We start from the raw sequence: 23045 nt of genomic DNA on the forward strand, positions 1-23045 counted from the left end.
TGAAAAATTTAGTGAAAAATTTAATGATGTGATGTCACATATTATTATATATTTACTCCTGAGTTTTGTCAATTCTTTGTCCAATTTTACTAATTAGCGCTGCATCACCTTATTCAGTGGAACATTAAGCAATAAATTAACTACTAGCATAATGCAACACCATATTGTTGTCCTTTTTTCCCTAACTACATATCTTTTACTTTTCCAATTGAACATTATGCACTGAATTCATTGTTTACATAACAAATCAAAATATATTTAATCTTCAATTTTAGACTCAGAAGTATTTTCTTTATTTCTGTGCATTTAATTTTCAAACTTTATTTACTCATATAGCACCATCTCATTCACTGGAATATAGTGCATTAAATTTGATAGTGGCATAACAAAGTGAGAAACAGTTATGTTACAAAGTTAGTGATGAATCCCATACTTCTGCTTAATTTTATCAATTTATTTTTCTAATTTTGCTTTTTATTGTGATATCATTCATTAATTTTTTGTTACATTCCATATTTACCAGTTGCATATTACAACAAAAAATGTTAGTCTATGGTATTTGGAGCCTATCCCATACAGTTTGCATAATTTTATTACTTTCAATTATTAATTTTGTTTATCCCTATTTTCACAGAAATATTGTGATATACATTTACTATCTACATATTACATCAGCAAAGTCTTATACTACAATGTTAGTGAGATGTTATATGCTTCTGCATAATTCTATCTATTTATTTTTCTAATTATACTTATTCATTGTACATCATGTAAGTCATTAAAACATTGCTCTAATTGTACTATATGGATCATTTATGAACAAAATGCTATACTGTACTATCATGGCTGCAACCGGCACCTTTTTCTTCAGTTTTATGTGTTAAAATTTCTAATTTAACGTTTGTTTTTGGATCAATAACACATGTCAATAATGTTTCACACACGTTAATCCATCTGTGGCCATTACACAAGCAGTTATCTTGTCGGAATCAGGGTCATTTTGGACAATAGGAATGAAATTGTCTTCCAAAACCTTGACGTACCATTCGGTAATCACTACGGCGTCAAGGAATATTGCACCGATTATTCTGTGATTGGAAACTGCACACCACACAGCCACCGATTGAGGGTGAAGTGACTTCTCGGTCACGTAGTGCGGATTTCTAGTCCCCCAAATGCGCCAGTTTTGCTTGCTGATGAACCCATTTAAATGAAAGTGGGCTTCATCGCTAAGCCAAACCATACATGAGCATACTAATTCCTATCGTGCCCCCTGGCCATCCATGCAGATTGAACATTCTAACCCAAACAATTCAGAATTTATCATGATTTTCTTTCATATAGTTCAATAATTATCATTCTGTACTTTGATCATGTATTTTAATTCCACTTCAGAATCTACCTTTCATTTTGTCATTGCTTTATCGAAGTATAAATTGAACAGTAGCACTTTGTTCTACCATTTCTTTTGTTGGTTCTTATATATATTAGAGATTTCCCTACTTGCCCTTTAGCTTACACAAATTTTCTTGAGAATTTCGACCATCCTGTGTCATTTTAGTTTGTCAAAGACTTTTTGTAGGTCGACAAATGCTGTGAAAGTGTCTTGCCTGCTCTTAAGTCTGGCTCCCTTTATCATGTGCGACATCAGAAGTCCTCTTCTGATGCCTTGTTCTTATCAAAATACGAATAGAAAAAGCTAATTATTTAACTTTATTTTGTTCAGGTGATAAATAAGAGTATGATTCATCCCATTCACCTGTAGACCCATTGATGGTGCTAGCTACTGTAATGTCATGCAAGGAGGAAATGTCTTATTTTATTATACACGTAGAATGCAGCGAATGTGTGTTTTCATTGTGTGTAGGAGAGAATACACTGAGAGCAGCTTGCAAACCATAAGGGAAGCTGCCGTGGAGAGAAGTGCCCGGGTAACAAAGCATGCATTCGCGGAGCAGCGGCGAAACCGAGAATAAAGACTTCATGTCTGTTTCATGCAAATTCCTAAACACGTACTGTGCTTCCTTTCACGCCACTATTGTCACCGCTGTTGGTAACATAAAGCCTTATTTACGATGTGTGACGAAAGAGCACTGCAACTTCCACATTTATTCATATGCAGTCGTATACATTCACGCACCCTAGCATACGAAATATGCAGTGAAAACTCCAATTTCAGAAGTAAGGTACGAAACTGTCACTTAAAAATGTTCTCGATTCATACAAGGATTTTCTACGTCACACTCGATTTTCAGTCTTTTTACAGAGCAGATAATCAAGAAATTCATCACCGCCAATACCGCTTGGAAAAAAACGAGTACACATGTTTGTCATACTGGCATATGCATGTGATATAGCCATTTAAAAATGAACTAAACAAGAAATAACACTGCGTAACAGAAAAAGTAGACCACCCAGAATAGGAGGGTGAATCGAAATGGAACTTCAAGGTTTGATAGAGTATGTGATATTGTATCAGCGAATCCAAAATCGAGTGAAAGAACTCGGCAGTGTAAGCCAGCTTATCAGTGCACCCCCTCTGACTTGGATAAAAACTAAAACTAAACTCAGCCCGAACAGGCCATGAAGGGCCAAGGGTACCGACCGGCCACCGTGTCATCCGCAGCCCATAGGCATCACTGGATTCGGATATGGAGGGGCATGTGGTCAGCACACTGCTCTCCCGGCCGTACGTCAGTTTCCGAGACCGGAGCCGCTACTTCTCAGTCAAGTAGCTCCTCAGTTTGCCTCACAAGGGCTGAGTGCACCCCACTTGCCAACAGCGCTCAGCATACCGGATGGTCACCCATCAAAGTGCTAGCCCAGCCCGACAGCGCTTATCTTCGGTGATCTGACGAGAACCGGTGTTACCATTGCGGCAAGGCCGTTGGCTCTCTGACTTGAATGCATGCAGTAATTCATTTTTGGAGGGTGTTATTAAGGCGCTGTATCGTCTCCTGGGGGAAGCTAGCCCACAACTGTGGCAATTGGTCCTGGAAACCTGGATTCTGTCTCTTGAGGGAGCTGATATCCAAGCTCGTACCACACGTTCTGTCGGGGCTGGATGTGTGGATGTTGCTGTTCTTTGTCGCATCCTGGAATCCAACTGTCCAGTACCCACTGCAGCCCGCTGTCTGTGCCAAAATTCTGTCCCCATAGGCAGCGCTTCATGTGGACGAAGGGATGAAAATCAGAGGGAACCAAGTCTGCACTGTATGGTGGGTGACACGAGGGTCACTCTAAAAGAAATGCACACTACTTGTGTAAAAATACAGTTTGCGTTCTTCATGTGTGAAAGTTTTAGAGTGTGTAGATACATCCGTCCCTCTTGGTTTCAAACTTAGTTCAACCTGTACCCGTGAGTGGCGCCGTCACAGCACGTCTTCAAGATGGCTGCTACACTTGACGTTCGTCAAAAGCAACATGCTGTCATAGAATTCCTGTTCTGTGAAAACGAGACAGTGGGAAACATCCACAAGAGGCTGGAAAAGGTGTACGGAGATGCTGCTGTCGATCGCAGTACAGTTAGTCGGTGGGCAAGCAGGTTACGTGACTAAAGCGGGTACGGCAATATTGAGGATTGTCCTCGCAGCAGCAGGCCTCGTACTGCACACACTCCAGACAATGTGCAGGGAGTTAACGAATTGGTGACTGCTGACAGACGCATCACAGTGAACGAATTGTCACCCTACGTTGGGATAGGGGAAGAAAGTGTTTGCAGAATCTGAAGTCTTGGCGTTAAAAAAGGTTTGTGCCAGGATGTTGACAGTGGCTCACAAAGAAACAAGAAAAACGGTATGCAGGAAACGTTTGGAACAGCACGAGAATGGTGGAGATGTATTTCTTGGAATAATTGTGACAGGTGATGAAACGTGGCTCCATCATTTTTCACCAGAGACGAAGAGGCAATCAATGGAGTGGCATCATGCTCATTCACCCAAGAAAACAAAATTCAATACCACACCTTCTGCTGGAGAAGTATGGCTACGGTGTTTTTCGATTCCGAAGAACTCTTGCTTGTGGACATCATGCCAAATGGAATCACCATAAATTCTGATGCGTATGTGACGACACTGAAGAAACGTCAAGCTCGACTGAGTCGTGTTCTACCACATCGGTAAAACCAGGATGTTTTGCTGTTGCACGACAATGCACGGCCACATGTCAGTCAAAAAACCGTGGAAGCGATCACAAAACTCGGATGGACAAAAATGAAACACCCGCCTTACAGTCCTGACCTGGCTCCATATGAGTATCATCACTTTGGGAAACTGAAAGACTCTCTTCGTGCAACAACGTTTGAAGACGATGACTCCCTTGTGCACGCTCCCAAACAGTGGCTCCAACAGGTTGGTCCAGAATTTTACCGTGCGGATATACAGGTGCTGGTTCCAAGATGGTGTAAGGCAGTTGAGAGGGATGGAAATTACGTGGAGAAATTAAAATATTCTTCCTAAAGAATGTATCTACACATTGTAAAACTTTCAAACATGTAGAATAAAAGATGAATTTTAAAAAATAGTGTGCATTTCTTTTGGAGTGAACCTCGTAAAACACTACTCATCGAAAAAGTTGCAGCCGGCCGCGGTGGTCTAGCGGTTCTAGGCGCTCAGTCAGGAACCGCGCGACTGCTGCGGTCGCAGGTTCGAATGCTGCCTCGGGCATGGATGTGTGTGATGTCCTTAGGTTAGTTAGGTTTAAGTAGTTCTAAGTTCTAGGGGACTTATGACCACACATGTTGAGTCCCATAGTGCTCAGAGCCATTTGAACCATTTTTTTGAAAAAGTAGCAAGAGTGTCTGCATTTGCCCGGTAATTGTCATGAAGAAGGAAAGACATGTGGACTGCGTGAAATCAGGTGCCCAAATTCTTGACGTTTTTGCAATGCGACTATTTAGTAATTTTTTTAACCCAGTTGCCTAAGATTCATAAGGATAGTGTGCCCCTGCGACCAACTGTTAGTGATATTGGGACGCCAACACAAAATCGGGCAACACAACTGGACACTTTGGTAGGAAAATGTGAACACCACATCCGCAACTCAGAAGACCTCGTTCGTCGACTCAAGAGCTCACGACGTCTATCATCAAATATTCTTTCCAATTTTGACTGTTTCACTGTTTCTCATTGGCGAGAAGATGTAAGCGGTATTTGTGCATGCGTTGAAGCACACGCTCCCCACAGAGTGTTTTTTATTGAATTACCCATACTCTCCACAGTTGGCGGTAGTCAGCTTTGCGTGTTCTCTGTGCTCTCAGAACTCAAAAGTGCGACGTGACGCCATTGACGGGAATACCAGAGACACATCCGCGCAAAAATTCACCGGATTTAATTTCACGAGGTTCGTATAATTTTGCAGAACTTTATAATTATAATGATGATGGGGTCCCATAGTCCGAGGAGCGTAGGGGACGACGCTGGAGACCCGCACGGCTGTACTAGGAAAGGTCGTAGGGGAGGTCGTTTGCATTGCCTTCCTCCGGCCGTAATGGGGATGAATGATGAAGACGACACAACAACACCCAGTTATCAAGAGGCAGGAAAAATCCCTGACTCGGCCGGGAATCGAACCCGGGAAGCGAGAACGCTACCGCAAAACCACGAGATGCGGACAAATTTATAATGTTTCCTTTTTTAATACCTAAGGGAATATTTGTTTTTGGTAGCTTGTTGTCGTTGTTAATAATTATTATTGTTATAATAATAAATGTAAGAAAGAGGGAAAGCTTGGGAGGTAATTAGCATAGGACACTGGGATAGTGAAACACATACTACAATTTACATACCTGATGAAAAAAACACATGTCAGATGATTGATCAGAAGCCGTAGCCCACATACGCTGGTGTTATTTTACGCTCTAGGAAGGAGGTCCTATCCTGTTACTAAATTACGTTGAACGAAACTTTAAGATATTCCAAAGTCTTAACATCCTCCAACGTCTCTCGTAATCATACTTCAGCTATGAAGTTTTCATTGCTACCATCATGTACAGTTACAGTCGCCGGCCGCTGTGGTCGAGCGGTTCTAGGCGCGTCAGTTCGGAACCGTGCTGCTGCTACGGTCGCAGGTTGGAATCCTGCCTCGGATATGGATGTGTGTGATGTCCTTAGGTTAGTTAGCTTTAAGTAGTTTTGAGTCTAGGGGACTGATGACCTCAGATGTTAAGTCCCATAGTGCTCAGAGCCATTTGCACCATTTGAACTAACAATAAGACACAGATCTGGAGGGGAACTTCAGACGGACTCAGTTGCTGATGACATTAATAGTCAACACTTAACTAAAAAAATGCTTTACTGTTGAGCTCTGACTGTCGCGCTGTTTATACGCTGTATGGAAATGGCTGACACTGCTTCCTGCTCCATAACGAAACATGCGCGTGGAGCACGGTTAAAACTGGCGAGAAACAGATTGTTAGCAGGGGTTTTCACAAGTTTACAGAAACATAATCGGCTCTGCAGGTTTCCAAGACCTTAATTTAAGGCGTTCTTGGCAACAGGATACATAGTTGAATCGATAGCGTTGTAGAGCCGTAATCTGAGATAATCCATACATCGGCAGTTGAAATCTGGCTTTGATCTTTTTCTTTCGTTTAATCTGGAATACATACATCTTTTAAATATAAAATTCAACCAATACAGGCTAATTAACACGTACCGGTATCCAGTCATTTATTATGAAATATGTATGTATTCTTGTTTCTAATTACATACTGCGCACAAAATTACAATTTTCGTTGCAGATATAAAATCTTGATTATCCAAGATTGTTTAAATTAAAAAATATATAACAAATTAAATTTTAGAACAAAAATGAAATATGAAATTGCCTTTACTTGGACTATGTCCATTTTTCATACAACAGATGTGGTCTCTTACAAGTCATCGTGATAGGCGTTGTAGTAGCGAGGGAAAAGATAGTTTTCACGGCATCGGGCACACCGAGGAAATGCTGCATTTTTGCAGATGCTACCGTACCACCACAGTACGAACCCATCAGAACTGATCTGAAGCCAAGTTACCGGATTTATCGCGAGAAATAACAAGGTATTTAGTCTGCCAGACGTACTGGAAATAAAGGTACGAAGCTTTGTCACGCGTCAGTGCCCAACGCTGGCGGGATATACAGTAGGAATGCCACGTCTGAAAAGAAAAGGAGAAAGTGTGGTTCTCGTATGACTTCGTGGATTCTGTTGTTGATCGACTCGCTCAGTAGATGACAGTTCCAGTGGAGAAAGTAGATATGTATTTTCGGATTCAGAAATGGAATGAGTTCAGATTAGAAACGAGAGATATAAGTAATAGCTACAGTGGATTCAGTATTGAACTACACAGTGAAATCCTTGCGTGTGCTTTAGAGTCACATGTAACTCGAGCAGAAAAATTACTCTGTGCTTGAGTTATGAATCTGCATTGCTCTACTATGTCACATAAGCCCAGTGTTACAATACCGCATTTCTTTGTCAAACTTGATATGGCAAATATTTATGTTAAAGAAATTTGATGGTGTAATGGGGAACTTTGTCAAGTCTCGCTTGTCGTCAAATAAATATGATCAAAACTAGGGTCTCGCCATAGATTTGGTCACAAAGTCGTTCGTCTTCTGTTCACTGCAATTTGAAATGTAACCGCTTGGAGCGCTGGCGTCGCTACATATATTTAACGTTTCTGTAGTGTGTTCGTAAACATGGCTTCGAAGAGTTGTGTTCCTTCGACTGTTTTTTTTTTTTTTTTTCTTTTTTTTTTTAATGAACTAGCTTCGGCTGGATTGGGGGCTGAGCGTGAGGCACAGTGCATGCTGTTAATTGTGTTGATGGGCATGTGGAAGGAATATACTGCAGGCGACTTCATGTCCACAATCACAGCTACACCCATCCACCTCTACATCTGGAAACATCCAGGCAGCTATTCAGCAAGCCATAATAGAGGATGTTGTCACCCTCTAAAATAAAAAAAAAATCTTAGCTTTCCATTCTACTCGGTTTTCGAACTCTGGATACCACAAGTTAAATAGTGATTCATCTATTTCGTACTTTTTATTAATATTGTAGTTGTTGGATCACTAATTAATTGCATGAGCCGTCCGTTGTGGCGGAGCGATTGTAGGCGCTTAAATCCGGAACCGCGCTGCTGCTACGGTCGCAGGTTCGAATCCTGCCTCAGGCATGGATGTGTGTGATGTCCTTAGGTTAGATGGGTTTAATTAGTTCTAAGTCTAGGGGGCTGATGCCATTAGATGTTAAGTCCCATAGTGCTCAGAGGCATTTGAACCATTAATTAAATCATTCAAAAATAAAAATTGTTCTCATTCCCCATATAGTGTAAAAAATGGTTCAAATGGCTCTGAGCACTATGGGACTTAACTTCTAAGGTGATCATTCGCCTACAACATACAACTACTTAAACCTAACTAACCTAAGGACATCACACACATCCATGCCCTTGGCAGGATTCGAACCTGCGACCACCATATAGTGTACTAAACATTTATTTAGCTTGACATATTCCCCCTTCAGTGTTTTGTAAATCGCTTATTTTGGTTACTGTGCACTGCGATATTAGAGTGCTGTGTTGTAAACTAGGGTAGCTCTCTGCTGTATCAAGAAATCTCAGTGGCACAGTTTGCCTGGCTTCTGCAGATGTAGCGTTTCTCAAGAGAGTATTCTGTTTTGTAATATGAGAAGCCACTTTTCTGAGAAAATACTGAAATACACTCTCTTTCATTCGTAAGTAATTTATATGGTAGTAGAGTTCACGTCCTCCACTACCAGCTCTCGTAACAAATCTTAATGAATTCTTTCATCTAAGTATTCCGGCAGCTGTGGCCGAGCGGTTCTAGGCGCTTCATTCCGGAACCAAGCTGCTGCTGCTGCAGCCGCAGGTTCGAATCCTGCCTCCGACATGACTGTGTGTGATGTCCTTAGGTTAGTTAGGTTTACATAGTTCTAAGGTCTAGGGGATTGATGACGTCAGATGCTAAGTGCCATAGTGCTTAGACCCAGTTCAACCACCCAAGTACGTTACCTTTTTCTCAGCCGCTTTTCTTCCAAATACACACACATTGCAAATTGTGGTACTGGCAACTGCAGCGCATAATAACAAGGTGTTCTCCGCCATCTTGAAATTTGACGAAAATTATGACGACAGTGTAATATCCCTGTTTAGTGCCACGCAATGGCAAACCTCCTCCGCTAGGACCTTACCTAGACCGCATCGTGCTCTACACTCCTCGGAGTATGGAACCTCAGCATCATCAGTGCATGGCCAAAGATCTTTGTCAAAGAAATTTGACGAATATTGATCATGTTTCTTTGTCAAAGAAATATGATATTGTAATACAGAGCTAAGAACAAGATCATGCTATTACTTTCTGTCTCGTCCCCTGAGAAGCGAACGGTAATGCTCGATTTTTGCCGATTTCCGTTTAAAAATTAAATGACTTTCGAAACGAAGAGGGGCGTTTGAAAAGTCCGTGAAAAGTCCGAGAGATGGCACCATCGGCGCGCATCGAGGTCATGTTTAGTTAGTAGCATCTTTAGAACGAACGCACACCAAGTTTCAGCCATATTGGTCTGTTTCTCTGTGTTTGACAATCGTGTGAATCAAGGAAGTCGAGTGATCGTCAAAAAATGGACGAAGAAGAATTTCGTGCGGTGATTAAACATTACTTTATGAGGGGCAGAACGCCTCAGGAGATTAAAGAGAAGCTTGATAAGCATTAAGGTGACTCTGCACCTTCGATTAGGACAGTCTATACGTGGTGTCAAAATTTCAGAGTGGCCATATGGGCACAAGTCATGCTGAAGATTCTGGACGCCCTATGGAGGTTACAACTTCAGAAATCATTGATAAAATCCATGAGATGGTGATGGATGACAGAAGAGTTAAAGTGAATGAGATTGCTACTGCTGTGGACATCTCGATTAACGGGTACGTAATAATTTGCATAATCATTTGAACATGAGAAAGCTATCCGTAATATATGTTCCGTGATTGCTCACACTTGACCAAAACCGGAATCGTGTGAAGTGTTGCAAGGATGGTTTGCAGGACTTTAAGTATCGTTTCGTCACTGTGAATGAAACATGTGTACATTACTGTACTCCTGAGACCAAACAACAATCTAAACAGTGGGTTACCAAGGGAGAATCTGCACCAAAAAAGGCGAAAACCAGTCCTTTGGCCGGAAAGGTTATGGCGACAGTCTTTTGGGATTCGTAAGGGATAATAATCCTCATCGACTATCCGGAAAAGGGTAAAACTATTACAGGTGCATATAGTTCATCGTTATTGTAGCGTTTGAAAACCGAGGTGCAAGAAAAAGACAAAGAAGTTTTTCCATCATGACAATGCACCAGCACACACCTCAACTGTTATGGTCGCAAAATTAATGGAAATAGGATTCCTACTCGTATCACAGCATCACCCCCCCCCCCCCCCCCCCCCCCCGCCGCTATTCTCCAGACTTGGCTGCCTCGGACTATCACTTGTTCCCCAATTTGAAGGATTGGCTGGCAGCACAAAGATTTTATTCAAACGACGAGGTGATTGCAGCAACTAATAGCTATTCTGCAGACTTGGAACAATTCCTATTATTCGGAAGGAATCAATAAATTACAACAGCGTTGGACGAGGTGTGTAAGTCTGAAAGGAGACTATGTCGAAAAATAAAAAAAAGGTTTACACCGAACACGTAAGTGCTGTTTATTCTTGCACGGACTTTGCTTCTCTGCTCGTCCCTTTTTAGGTCTGCAGTTGCTGAACTCGCTGCAGGTAGGTGAGACAAGCTGGCTGGCCGGTGCCGTCCAAGTGAAATACTCCGGTAAAGCTGTTGTCGCGTACTGTCTCTCAGTCGACGTACGCGTAATGCACAGCGAAAAACATATCCCTATTACCGTACTTGACTGTACTGGAGACAGCTTGTGTCCTGCTGCACGTCGGACAAAATCCAACGAAATTCCATCAAATGCGGAATAATACATAGTGTCACGATAACATCAGATTTATTGAATGAGATTTTCACTCTGCAGCGGAGTGTGCGCTGATATGAAACTTCCTGGCAGATTAAAACTGTGTGCCCGACCGAGACTCGAACTCGGGACCTTTGCCTTTCGCGGGCAAGTGCTCTACCATCTGAGCTACCGAAGCACGACTCACGTCCGGTACACACAGCTTCAGTTGTGCCAGTATCCGTCTCCTACCTTCCAAACTTTACAGAAGCTCTTCTGCGAACCTGGCAGATCTAGCACTCCTGGAAGAAAGGATATTGCGGAGACATGGCTTAGCTACAGCCTGGGGGATGTTTCCAGAATGAGATTTTCACTCTGCAGCGGAGTGTGCGCTGATATGAAACTTCCTGACAGATTAAAACTGTCGCAGAAGAGCTTCTGTAAAGTTTGGAAGGTAGGAGACGGATACTGGCAGAACTGAAGCTGTGAGTACCGGACGTGAGTCGTGCTTCGGTAGCTCAGTTGGTAGAGCACTTGCCCCCGAAAGGCAAAGTTCCCGAGTTCGAGTCTCGGTCGGGCACACAGTTTTAATCTGCCAGGAAGTTTCATATCAGCGCACACTCCGCTGCAGAATGAAAATCTGATTCTGGAAACATCCCCCAGGCTGTGGCTAAGCCATGTCTCCGCAATATCCTTTCTTCCAGGAGTGCTAGATCTGCCAGTTTCGCAGAAGAGCTTCTGTAAAGTTTGGAAGGTAGGAGACGGATTCTGGCAGAAGTAAAGCTGTGAGTACCGGACGTGAGTCGTGCTTCGGTAGCTCAGTTGGTAGAGCACTTACCCGCGAAAGGCAAAGGTCCCCAGTTCGAGTCTCGGTCGGGCACACAGTTTTAATCTGCCAGGAAGTTTCATATCAGCGCACACTCCGCTGCAGAATGAAAATCTGATTCTGGAAACATCCCCCAGGCTGTGGCTAAGCCATGTCTCCGCAATATCCTTTCTTCCAGGAGTGCTAGATCTGCCAGTTTCGCAGAAGAGCTTCTGTAAAGTTTGGAAGGTAGGAGACGGATTCTGGCAGAAGTAAAGCTGTGAGTACCGGACGTGAGTCGTGCTTCGGTAGCTCAGTTGGTAGAGCACTTACCCGCGAAAGGCAAAGGTCCCCAGTTCGAGTCTCGGTCGGGCACACAGTTTTAATCTGCCAGGAAGTTTCATATCAGCGCACACTCCGCTGCAGAATGAAAATCTGATTCTGGAAACATCCCCCAGGCTGTGGCTAAGCCATGTCTCCGCAATATCCTTTCTTCCAGGAGTGCTAGATCTGCCAGGTTCGCAGAAAAGCTTCTGTAAAGTTTGGAAGGTAGGAGACGGATTCTGGCAGAAGTAAAGCTGTGAGTACCGGACGTGAGTCGTGCTTCGGTAGCTCAGTTGGTAGAGCACTTACCCGCGAAAGGCAAAGGTCCCCAGTTCGAGTCTCGGTCGGGCACACAGTTTTAATCTGCCAGGAAGTTTCATATCAGCGCACACTCCGCTGCAGAATGAAAATCTGATTCTGGAAACATCCCCCAGGCTGTGGCTAAGCCATGTCTCCGCAATATCCTTTCTTCCAGGAGTGCTAGATCTGCCAGGTTCGCAGAAAAGCTTCTGTAAAGTTTGGAAGGTAGGAGACGGATTCTGGCAGAAGTAAAGCTGTGAGTACCGGACGTGAGTCGTGCTTCGGTAGCTCAGTTGGTAGAGCACTTGCCCGTGAAAGGCAAAGGTCCCGAGTTCGAGTCTCGGTCGGGCACACAGTTTTAATCTGCCAGGAAGTTTCATCAGATTTATTGTTACGATTGACATAGTATATAGAGGAAAACACCGAATGACTGTGAACGAGAGGTGGCTCAAACGGTGCAAATGGCTCTAAGCACTATGGGACTTAGCATCTGAGTCCATCATTCCCCTAGAACATAGAACTACCTAAACCTAACTAACCTAAGGACATCACAAACATCCATCCCCGAGGCAGGATTCGAACTTGCGACCGTAGCAGTCGCGTGGTTCCAGACTGAAGCGCCTAAAACCGCTCGGCCACTCCGACCGGCGGAGATGGTTCGTTTACGCAATTATCAGGCCTTTAGCGGTGGCTAGAAAACCTTTCAATTGCCTTCTTTCCATTACTCTGGAGACTATGCCTAGGTAGTATATACCAACGATCTTCAATTACATTGGTTCTTGAAAATTCGTAAGTGGCATTTCCCGAAACAGTGTCCACATTGAAACAACTGAAAGTTGTGTTTTCCCAGTGAACGTCTTCTTTGGATTTGAGAAACCTTTGAACATTCATCCTGCTCTCCATTGTGCACGTTCCACAACCTCGGCCAGTCCTGCTTGGAATAGGTTTCACACACTCAAGTAACAAAGATACAGGGAGAGCCAAATATCGTGTAGGGGCCCCCGGGAGCACGCACAAGTGCCGCAACATGACGTGGCGTGGACTCGACTAATGTCTCAAGTAGTGCTGGAGGGAACTGACACCATGAATCCTGCAGGCTTGTCCATAAATCCATGAGAGTACAATGGGGTGGAGATCTCCTCTGAACAGCACGTTGCAAGCCATCCCAGATATGCTCAATATTGTTCATGTCGGGGAAGTTTGGTGGTCGGCGGAAATGTTTCAGCACAGAAGAGTGTTCCTGTAGCAGTTCTGGACGTATAGGGTGTCGCATTGTCCTGCTGGAATTACCCACGTCCGTCGGATGCACAATGGACCTGAATGGGTGTGGGTGACCAGATAGGTTGCTTACGTATCTGCCTCCTGTCAGAGTCGTATCTAGACGTATCAGGGGACCCATATCACTCCAACCGCACAAGCACCACACCATTACAGAGCCTGCACCGTATAACAATACCTCCACTAACAGTTAATTACTTGAAAATTGATCACGTCACGCACTCAAAGTATGATCTTTTTATTGCGTAGATAAAAGATGTTTAATGTGGCAGGTACTGCTACATCAGTTGATTACAGTCACTGAAGAAAATGTATTTGCAATCCAACGACGATCTCGCTCTGGCTTTGGCTCGTAATTGGCTGTCAGTGTCGACAGGCCCAGGCGAGGTGTAAAGATTTGTGTCGTGCAGTCATCAAGGGTACACGGGTGGGCTTTCGGCTCTGAAGACCCATATCTATGATGTTTCGTTGAACGCTCCGCACACACACTTTTTGATGGTCCAGCACTGAAATCTTCAACAATTTCAGCAGGATTCTCTTCAGTCGTCGCTGGCCCGGCTGTTACATGATTTTCCTCCTGCTGCAGCGGTGTAGGAGATCTGATGCTTTACCAGGTTCCTGACATTCGCAGTACACTCGTGACATTATCGGACAGAAAAATCGCCACCTCATCGCTACTTCGTAGATGCTGTGTCCCATCGCTCTTGCCCCGACTATGACACCGCGTTCAAACTAACTTACATCTTGATACCCTACCACTGTAGCAGCAGTATCGGATATAACAACGGCGACAGACACTTGTTGTCTTACGCAGGCGCCTTATTCTGCCTGTTTGCATATATCTGCGTTTGAATTCCTATACCAGTTTATTGAGCCCGTCGATGCACGTCGCACGTCTCTTTTGCAAGCAGACTTCTTTGCAGCCTGCATTCTCCCAGTACTCTATCAATTCACCGCAGTCTACCACCTACTTTGCCCACTATTGACCCTTCGAGATGGAGATCGTGCTTCATAAGCCCCTTGCCATCGTTCGACGCTAGGATACACGCTTGTTTCTACAAGTTTCGATCAAATACGGGGGCCGGGCGGGGGGAGGGGGGGGGGGTGAGATGGAGGGGGGGAGTGGAGGGGAGGGAGGCGGTATAACGTTTCCGCTGAACGCAATAGGCCTTTTGCGACTCCGCGACCGTCTACCGGCGATATTAAAAAGATGCCTAAGGCAATATTAATTAAATTCCGCCGCGGCAGGCAGGCGAACGCTGAGTGAGTTTCAATATTGGCTTTCCATTTACCTGCCCCTCTCCGCCATCTTCTCTTTCGTCCCCAGCAAGACAAAAGCACGCACGCCGAAACAAATTGCCGCCCCTTTGTGCTTCCGGTCCCTTCAAGACGAGCGCAGCTGCAGACGGCCAACTACATTGTCCAGCCAAGCACTCAGGAAGAGGGGTGCATTGTCTTACCGCCAGACCGAGGCCGTACTAAGTAACAACAAGCATCCAGGTACCGTCGCTTCTTCTTCAGAAGTCTGTAAGACAACGAACTGCAGGCCAGCGTAAAGAAACGGCAGAGATCAGACGCGGCTGCTTTCTATGGCGAGGGTATTTGAAAGTTTAATGACGTTGTTACTCTCACAGAGATGGCAAGGTATCGGAAGATCAGTTGAAGGAAATGGGTCTGTTACTGTATCCGTATTCCGCAAGACACTTTAAGGTGTGTGGTGGAGAGTACTTCTTGTGTCACTGGCAGTTCCCCTTTTTCCTGTCCCAGTCATGTATGGATCAAGAGAAGTACGACCGCTAGTAAGGTTTCTTCTAGGCTCTAATGTCTAATTTTATTTTCGTGGCCTTTTCAGGGGCTATGTAAGTAGCCTGTTTAGGTTTTTATGTAGGTAACGCCACGTAGCGCTCTAAATGAAAATCACTGGCTGTGCTGAGTATAGTCTGTGGCTGGTGGGCATTGTTGAAATATTCGCTATTGTAGTGTTGGGCAGTTGGCTGTTAACAACGCGTAGCGTTGCGCACTTGCAGGTGAGCCGCCAGCAGTGGTGGATGTGGCGTGTGAGATGGCGGAGTTTTCATAGCCGATGATCTGGACGTGTGTTCATCAGAGACAGTACATTTGTAAGAATAGATAGCATGAACTGATATATATATTATTTTTGAAAACTATTGAGGTAAATACATTATTTGTTCTCTATCAAAATCTTTCATTTGCTAACTATGCCTATCAGTAGTTAGTGACTTCAGTAGTTTGAATCTTTTATTTAGCTGGCAGTAGTGGCGTTCGCTGTACTGCAGTAGTTCGTGTAACGAAGATTTTTGTGACGTAAGTGATCTGTGAAAGGTATAGTTTATTGTTAGTCAGGGTCATTCTTTAGTAGGGATTATTAAAAGTCAGATTGCGTTGCGCTAAAAATATTGTGTGTCAGTTTAGTGTTGATCAGAATAGGTAAAGAGCGAAATGTCTTAGTATTTTCAGTTCTGCTCAGCTGTTTGAAAATCAAATAATGTAAGAGGTTTATCAGCACACTAATTCATTAATTTTTCTAAGGGGACGTTTCAGATACACTAGGGCTATTTGGCAAGTAAGGTCCGATCGGACGTGAAATGAAAACTGATACGTGATTCCTTTATCGTACCGCACTTACACACTATATATTAAATACCACAAAAGAGGAAGCGGGATGGAATGATGGTTGGTAGTCACAGTTTATAATTAAGACAGTTTATTGACACCTTCAAAAAAATTGACAGTTACAAATTGTGGACGAGCCACTAGATAAAACCCTGCAAATTCAGTTAGAAACCCAACGTACTCAGTCTCTAACAAACAATTCCAAATTAAGAGAACACGGTTACTGACATACGGGAAAACTTCAAGCTCTTATATAGGACTTCCCTCAAAGTAGATATAATGACAACAATTACAGGTAAAGGGTGACTTAATAACATTTCAACACTAGGGACAAGCGAAAATGCCATTACATAACATGATAGAACCGCTCCATTAAAAAACAAAACAAAACTACAACAGAAACACGGATCTTTAAAAAATACATGTCCACCTACTCAGACGTATTAATAAAAAAAAATTACTAGAAAAAGCTGCAAAAGGAACGCAGCAGCTGCTACGCAGTTTAAGGTTTAGCCAGTTACCAGTCCCTAATATATAAGAAAACAAGTTCATATACAAACTTGTCGTAAAGGAAGATAAACACTAAACTTTGGAAGGCGATATGCGAACAACTCCGCTAGTGGCCAGGTTCTTAAACACTGACAGCCCTAGACCTCGGATGATATTTCACTGCCGGTCAGAGTGACCCAGCGGTTCTGGCGCTTCAGTCTGGAACCGCGCGACGCTACGGTCGCAGGTTCGAATCCTGCCTCGGGCATGGATGTGTGTGATGTCCTTAGGTTAGTTAGGTTTAAGTAGTTCTAAGTTCTACGGGACTGATGACTTCAGAAGTAAAGTCCCAAAGCGCTCAGAGCCATTTTAACCATTTTTGACATTTCACTCCCTGCCAAATTGCTGGCACAATCAAAAGTTCCTGCGCGAATCACAAAGACATTCCAATAACTATGAAACATAGAAACACTCGGCAGAACCTTTGACTCACTTACACATGGACAACTGTATTAACAGACTGCAGGCTTTATAAACAGCAACACAAAATCATTTGATTGCAAGAGACACAGAGCACTAGTAAACCTTCTGAGGAAATTTTCAAATAACGACCACCATTTAACTAGGCCAGCTGAACTCTTCCCGACCATCTAAAGGTTCTACTATGAAAGTCTCACCATAATAATTAAGTTTAAAATCTCTGAGTGTGTCGATGAACAAACACAGTCATGACGCCTTCCTCCGTATCAGGTACACAATGCGAGGGAGCAGGTTCCACAGCTTCACCACTTCCCTTCAAATTTTATTCCCAGCGAAGTCACAGAACTTGTATCTCCAAGCTGCCTATGTCGCCAAAACGCCCATCCGTTTTCACACAACAGAGTGTAATGTTCATCTCGCTCATTTGGCAGCCGTTGACACTCGTCTCCTCATGAATGTCAACCAACTCGCTTCACCCGCTGACCCGTAAGATTGTTGTTGTTGTTGCGGTCCTCAGTCCCGAGACTGGTTTGATGCAGCTCTCCATGCTGCTCTATCCTGTGCAAGCTTCTTCATCTCCCAGTACCTACTGCAACCTACATCCTTCTGAATCTGCTTAGTGTATTCATCTCTTGGTCTCCCTGTACGATTTTTACCCTCCACACTGCCCTCCAATACTAAATTGGTGATCCCTTGATGCCTCAGAACATGTCCTACCAACCGATCCCTTCTTCTGGTCAAGTTGTGCCACAAACTTCTCTTCTCCCCAATCCTATTCAATACTTCCTCATTAGTTATGTGATCTACCCATCTAATGTTCAGCATTCTTCTGTAGCACCACATTTCGAAAGCTTCTATTCTCTTCTTGTCCAAACTAGTTATCGTCCATGTTTCGCTTCCATACATGGCTACACTCCAAACAAATACTTTAAGAAATGACTTCCTGACACTTAAATCTATACTCGATGTTAACAAATTTCTCTTCTTCAGAAACGCTTTCCTTCCCATTGCCAGTCTACATTTTATATCCTCTCTACTTCGACCATCAGTTATTTTGCTCCCCAAATAGCAAATCTCCTTTATTGCTTTAAGTGTCTCATTTCCTAATCTAATTCCCTCAGCAGCACCCGACTTAATTCGACTTCATTCCATTATCCTCGTTTTGCTTTTGTTGATGTTCATCTTATATCCTCCTTTCAAGACACTATCCATTCCATTCAACTGCTCTTCCCAGTCCTTTGCTGTCTCTGACAGAATTACGATGTCATCGGCGAACCTCAAAGTTTTTATTTCTTCTCCATCGATTTTAATACCTACCCCGAATTTTTCTTTTGTTTCCTTTACTGCTTGCTCAATATACAGATCGAATAATATCGGGGAGAGGCTACAACCCTGTCTTACTCCCTTCCCAACAACTGCTTCCCTTTCATGTCCCTCGACTCTTATAACTGCCATCTGGTTTCTGTACAAATTGTAAATAGCCTTCCGCTCCCTGTATTTTACCCCTGCCACCTTTAGAATTTGAAAGAGAGTATTCCAGTCAACATTGTCAAAAGCTTTCTTTAAGTCTACGAATGCTAGAAATGTAGGTTTGCCTTTCCTTAATCTTTCTTCTAAGATAAGTCGTAAGGTCAGTATTGTCTCACGTGTTCCAGTGTTTCTACAGAATCCAAACTGATCTTCCCCGAGGTCGGCATCTACTAGTTTTTCCATTCGTCTGTAAAGAATTCGTGTTAGTATTTTGCAGCTGTGGCTTATGAAACTGATTGTTCGGTAATTTTCACATCTGTCAACACCTGCTTTCTTTGGGATTGGAATTATTATATTCTTCTTGAAGTCTGCGGGTATTTCGCCTGTTTCATACATCTTGTTCACCAGATGGTAGATTTTTGTCAGGACTGTCTCTCCCAAGGCCGTCAGTAGTTCCAATGGAATGTTGTCTACTCCGGGGGCCTTGTTTCGACTCAGGTCTTTCAGTGCTCTGTGAAACTCTTCACGCAGTAAGACACGTGATGCAAAGAAGATAACTTAGCTCATCCAGAATCAATCTCAATGATACATCAACGAAATAACATGGGCGCGCCGGCTGGAGTGGCCGAGCGGTTCTAGGTGCTACAGTCTGGAACCGCTCGACAGCTACGGTCGCAGGTTCGAATCCTGACTCGGGCATCGATGTCTGTGATGTCCTTAGATTAGTTAGGTTTAAGTAGTTCTAAGTTCTAGGGGACTGATGACCTCAGAAGTTAAGCCTCATTGTGGTCAGAGCCATTTGAACCATTTTTAACATGGGCGCCAGCTCACCACAGTTCAAAAACCATAGTTGAAGTCCAATGAAGCTTTGCACAGAAGTGTTGCAGAGTATCCCTAGTAATTCATCAATCGCTTCACGTCGCTCTTTTCGGTTCCGAGCGCACAGTGCTCACCTGAAAACGCCTACAAAATAGTGTTTGCCGCCAAGCATGGGTGCCTCCTGCGAGATTTCGCCTGATATCAGGCAGCCCACATAACGTAACTGTCATGCACTTCCTTCTTTATCACCAATTCTCGGAAGCACACTGCAGGGCAACGAAGCTGCTGCATCGGCGGTTTGGATGGGAAGTGTCTGATAACCCGCATAAACTGCCGGCTATGAATACGGCATTTTGGTACATACAACGAACTGCAGACCAGCATAGAGATGTGGCGGAAATTACAGGTGGCTGTCTTCTATGAGAAGGGTATTGGAACTTTGGTACAGCGCTATGACAAATCAATACTTTTGAATATGTTTGATAAACAGCGAAATTGTAAGCTATATAAAATTAGTGAAGAAAAAAGCCTAGATTATGGCGGTCCTTTTATTTAAAACTATCAGTTTCAGCCCAGTCTGAGACTATCTTCAAAATAGTACCATCAGCAGAAGCTGATGATGTCCAGAACAGTCAGTAGACCTCAGTCACTGAACCTGCCATGCCGACTACATTACTGTGGTCAGCTGTGCTGCATTTCTTGGCTGAGTATCCATACTGTAAACAGCCCATTGGAAATGGTCACACAGTTTCTCAACTGTACTTAAATCCAGGGAGTCTGGTGGCCATGGAGTATGGTAAACTGATCCTGGTGCTCTTCAAATCCTGCATTTACGAGGGGCATTTGAAATGTCCGTGCAAAAATAAAAAGTACTTATATGTTTGGGGTAAACCTTTTTTTTATTTTTCGACACGGTCTCCTTTTACACTCATACACTTCGTTCAACACTGTTCTAATTTGTTGATCCCTTCCGAATAATAGGAATTGTCCAAGTCAGCAAAATAGTTGCTGCCATCATCTCCTCGTTTTAATAAAATCTTTGTGCAGATGCATTGTCGTGATGGATAACGATGAACCTGTAATAGTTTTACCCCTTTCCAGATAGTCGATGAGGATCATCCCTTGCAAATTCCGAAAGTCAGTCGCCATAACCTTTCCGCCCGAAGGAATGGTCTTCGCCTTTCTTGGTGCGGATTCTCCCTTGGTAACCCATTGTTTAGATTGTTGTTTGGTCTCGGGAGTATAGTAATGTATCCATGTTTCATCCACCGTGACGAAACGACGCTTTAAGTCCTGCGGATTCTTCCTGAACAGTTGCAAACCGTCCTTCACACGATTTCTTTTTGGTCAAGCGTGAGCAATCGCCGAACCCATGTTGCGGATAGCTTTCTCATGTCCAAATGTACTCATTCGAGATGCTCACAGCACTATCAATCTCACGCACTTTGTCTTCCACCACCATACCATGGATTTTATCAACGATTTCTGGAGTCGTGACCTCCACAGGGCGTCCAGAACGTTCAGCATCACTTCTGCCCCTGTGGACACTCCGAAAATTTTGAAACCTCTTATAAACTATTCTAATCGAAGTTGCAGAGTCACCGTAATGTTTATCAAGCTTCTGTTTAGTCTCCTGGGGCGTTTTGCCTTTCATAAAGTAATGTTTAATCTCCACACGTAATTCTGCTTCATCCATTTTTTGACAGTCACTCGACTTCCTTGATTCACAAGAATGCCAATATGGCCGGCCGCTGTGGCCGAGTGGCTCTAGGCGCTTGAGCCTGGAACCGCGCTGCTGCTACGGTCGCAGGTTCGAATCCTGCCTCGGGCATGAATGTGTGTGATGTCATTAGGTAGTTAGGTTTAAGTAGTTCTAAGTCTAGGGGATTGATGACCTCAGATATTAAGTCGCATTGCGCTTAGAAACATTTGAACCATTTAGACCAAAATGGATCAAACTTGGTGTGCATTCGTTTCAGAGCTGCTACTAACTAAACATGACCTCGATGCGCGCCGGTGGTGCGATCTCTTGGACTTTGCACACACTTTTCAAACGCCCCTCGTATACTGCAGGTTGTGAAACACATTGCATTGTCCTGCTGGTAGATTCCATCATGGTGAGAAACAACGAACTGCATGTAGGGGTGGACATCGCCCCCAAGGATAGATCCATACTTCAGTTGATCCATTGTACCTTCCAGAATAACAAGATGCTTCAGAAAACAATCCCCAAATTGTAGCATATGGCCAATGGCCATCTGTCAGATGGAACATAAAACGTGATTTATGTGAAAAGACCCTCTGTCACTATTCAGTTAATGTCCAGTAGTGGTACTGATGTACAAATTCTGGCTTTTCTCGACAATGTACAGTAGTGAGCATATGTGCATGAACTGGGAAAAAGGTATGGAGGCTCATACACAGCAACGTTTGCTGAGTGGTCGTTGAGGAGACACTGTTGGTAGCCCTTGGTTCATCTGATCCCCCCCTTCCGCCCCTCGACCCCCGTCCCCCCCAAACTCTGACCCACTTTATATACCCTCAACTGTTAGAACTGCCACCTACCACTTGGGTGTAGCTATTGCACATTGACATCAAACAAGGGCAGTTCTCACATTAATGTGTATTGTATTGTAATGTATGTTCACCGGGGACCTAGAAACGACGCAAAGGCTCCGTCCCCGCCGCAGGCGCAGTGGTACACACCCCCACGACGGCTACCGCAGTCCACTTCACCCCTCCGCCGCCCCACATCGAACCCAGGGTTATTGTGCAGTTCGGTCCCCAGTGGACCCCCCAAGGAATGTCTCACACCAGACGAGTGTAACCCCTATGTTTGCGTGGTAGAGTAACGGTGGTGTACGCGCACGTGGAGAACTTGTTTTTGCAGCAATCGCCGACATAGTGTAACTGAGGCGGAATAAAAGGAACCAGCCCGCATTCACCGAGGCAGATGGAAAACCGCCTAAAAACCATCCACAGACTGGCCGGTTCACCGGACCTCGACACAAATCCGCCAGGCGGATTCGTTCCGGGGACCAGGCGCTCCTTCCCAATTTGGAAAGCCGTGCATTGGATCGCACGGCCAACCGGGTGGGGCACATTAATGTGACTGGAGCATGTATTAGAAGTTAACAAAGTTCTCTTTTTCAGAGAATCTTTCCTTGCTGAAGCCAGTCTGCATTTTGTATCCTCTCTACTTCGGCTATAATCAGTTATTTTGCGCCCCAAACGGCAAAACTGGTCTACAACTTTCTGTCCCTCATTTTCTAATTTGTTCCCTTAGCAATGTTAAGTTTAAATTGACTGCCTTCCATTCTCCTTGTTTTATTTTTGTTTACGTTCATCCTACAAACTCTTTTCAAGGCACAATCCCTTCCTCTCTAACTCTTCTTCCAACAGCTTCCGCCTCTGTGCCACTCTCATTGGTACACCTCAGAGGTTTTATTTCTGTCCGAGAAAATTTTATTCCATTTCTAAACTTTCCTCTCGGTTTGCTTC

General features: G+C 43.9%; 1 protein-coding gene, 1 non-coding gene and 1 pseudogene across 2 annotated transcripts in view; 2 read left to right on the forward strand and 1 right to left on the reverse strand.

The window, feature by feature from the left end:
- LOC126295328 (adenylate cyclase type 6) overlaps window positions 1–23045 on the forward strand; it is a 2630635-nt gene that overhangs the window by 1993432 nt on the left and 614158 nt on the right. The window lies entirely within an intron of this gene.
- On the reverse strand, window positions 2775–2892 carry LOC126295550 (5S ribosomal RNA; annotated as a pseudogene).
- On the forward strand, window positions 12652–12726 carry Trnas-uga (transfer RNA serine (anticodon UGA)). Its single transcript has one exon. It is a non-coding gene; the product is annotated as a tRNA-Ser (tRNA).

Source organism: Schistocerca gregaria, chromosome 11 (assembly GCF_023897955.1).
Source record: "Schistocerca gregaria isolate iqSchGreg1 chromosome 11, iqSchGreg1.2, whole genome shotgun sequence".
Classification (NCBI taxonomy): domain Eukaryota; kingdom Metazoa; phylum Arthropoda; class Insecta; order Orthoptera; family Acrididae; genus Schistocerca; species Schistocerca gregaria.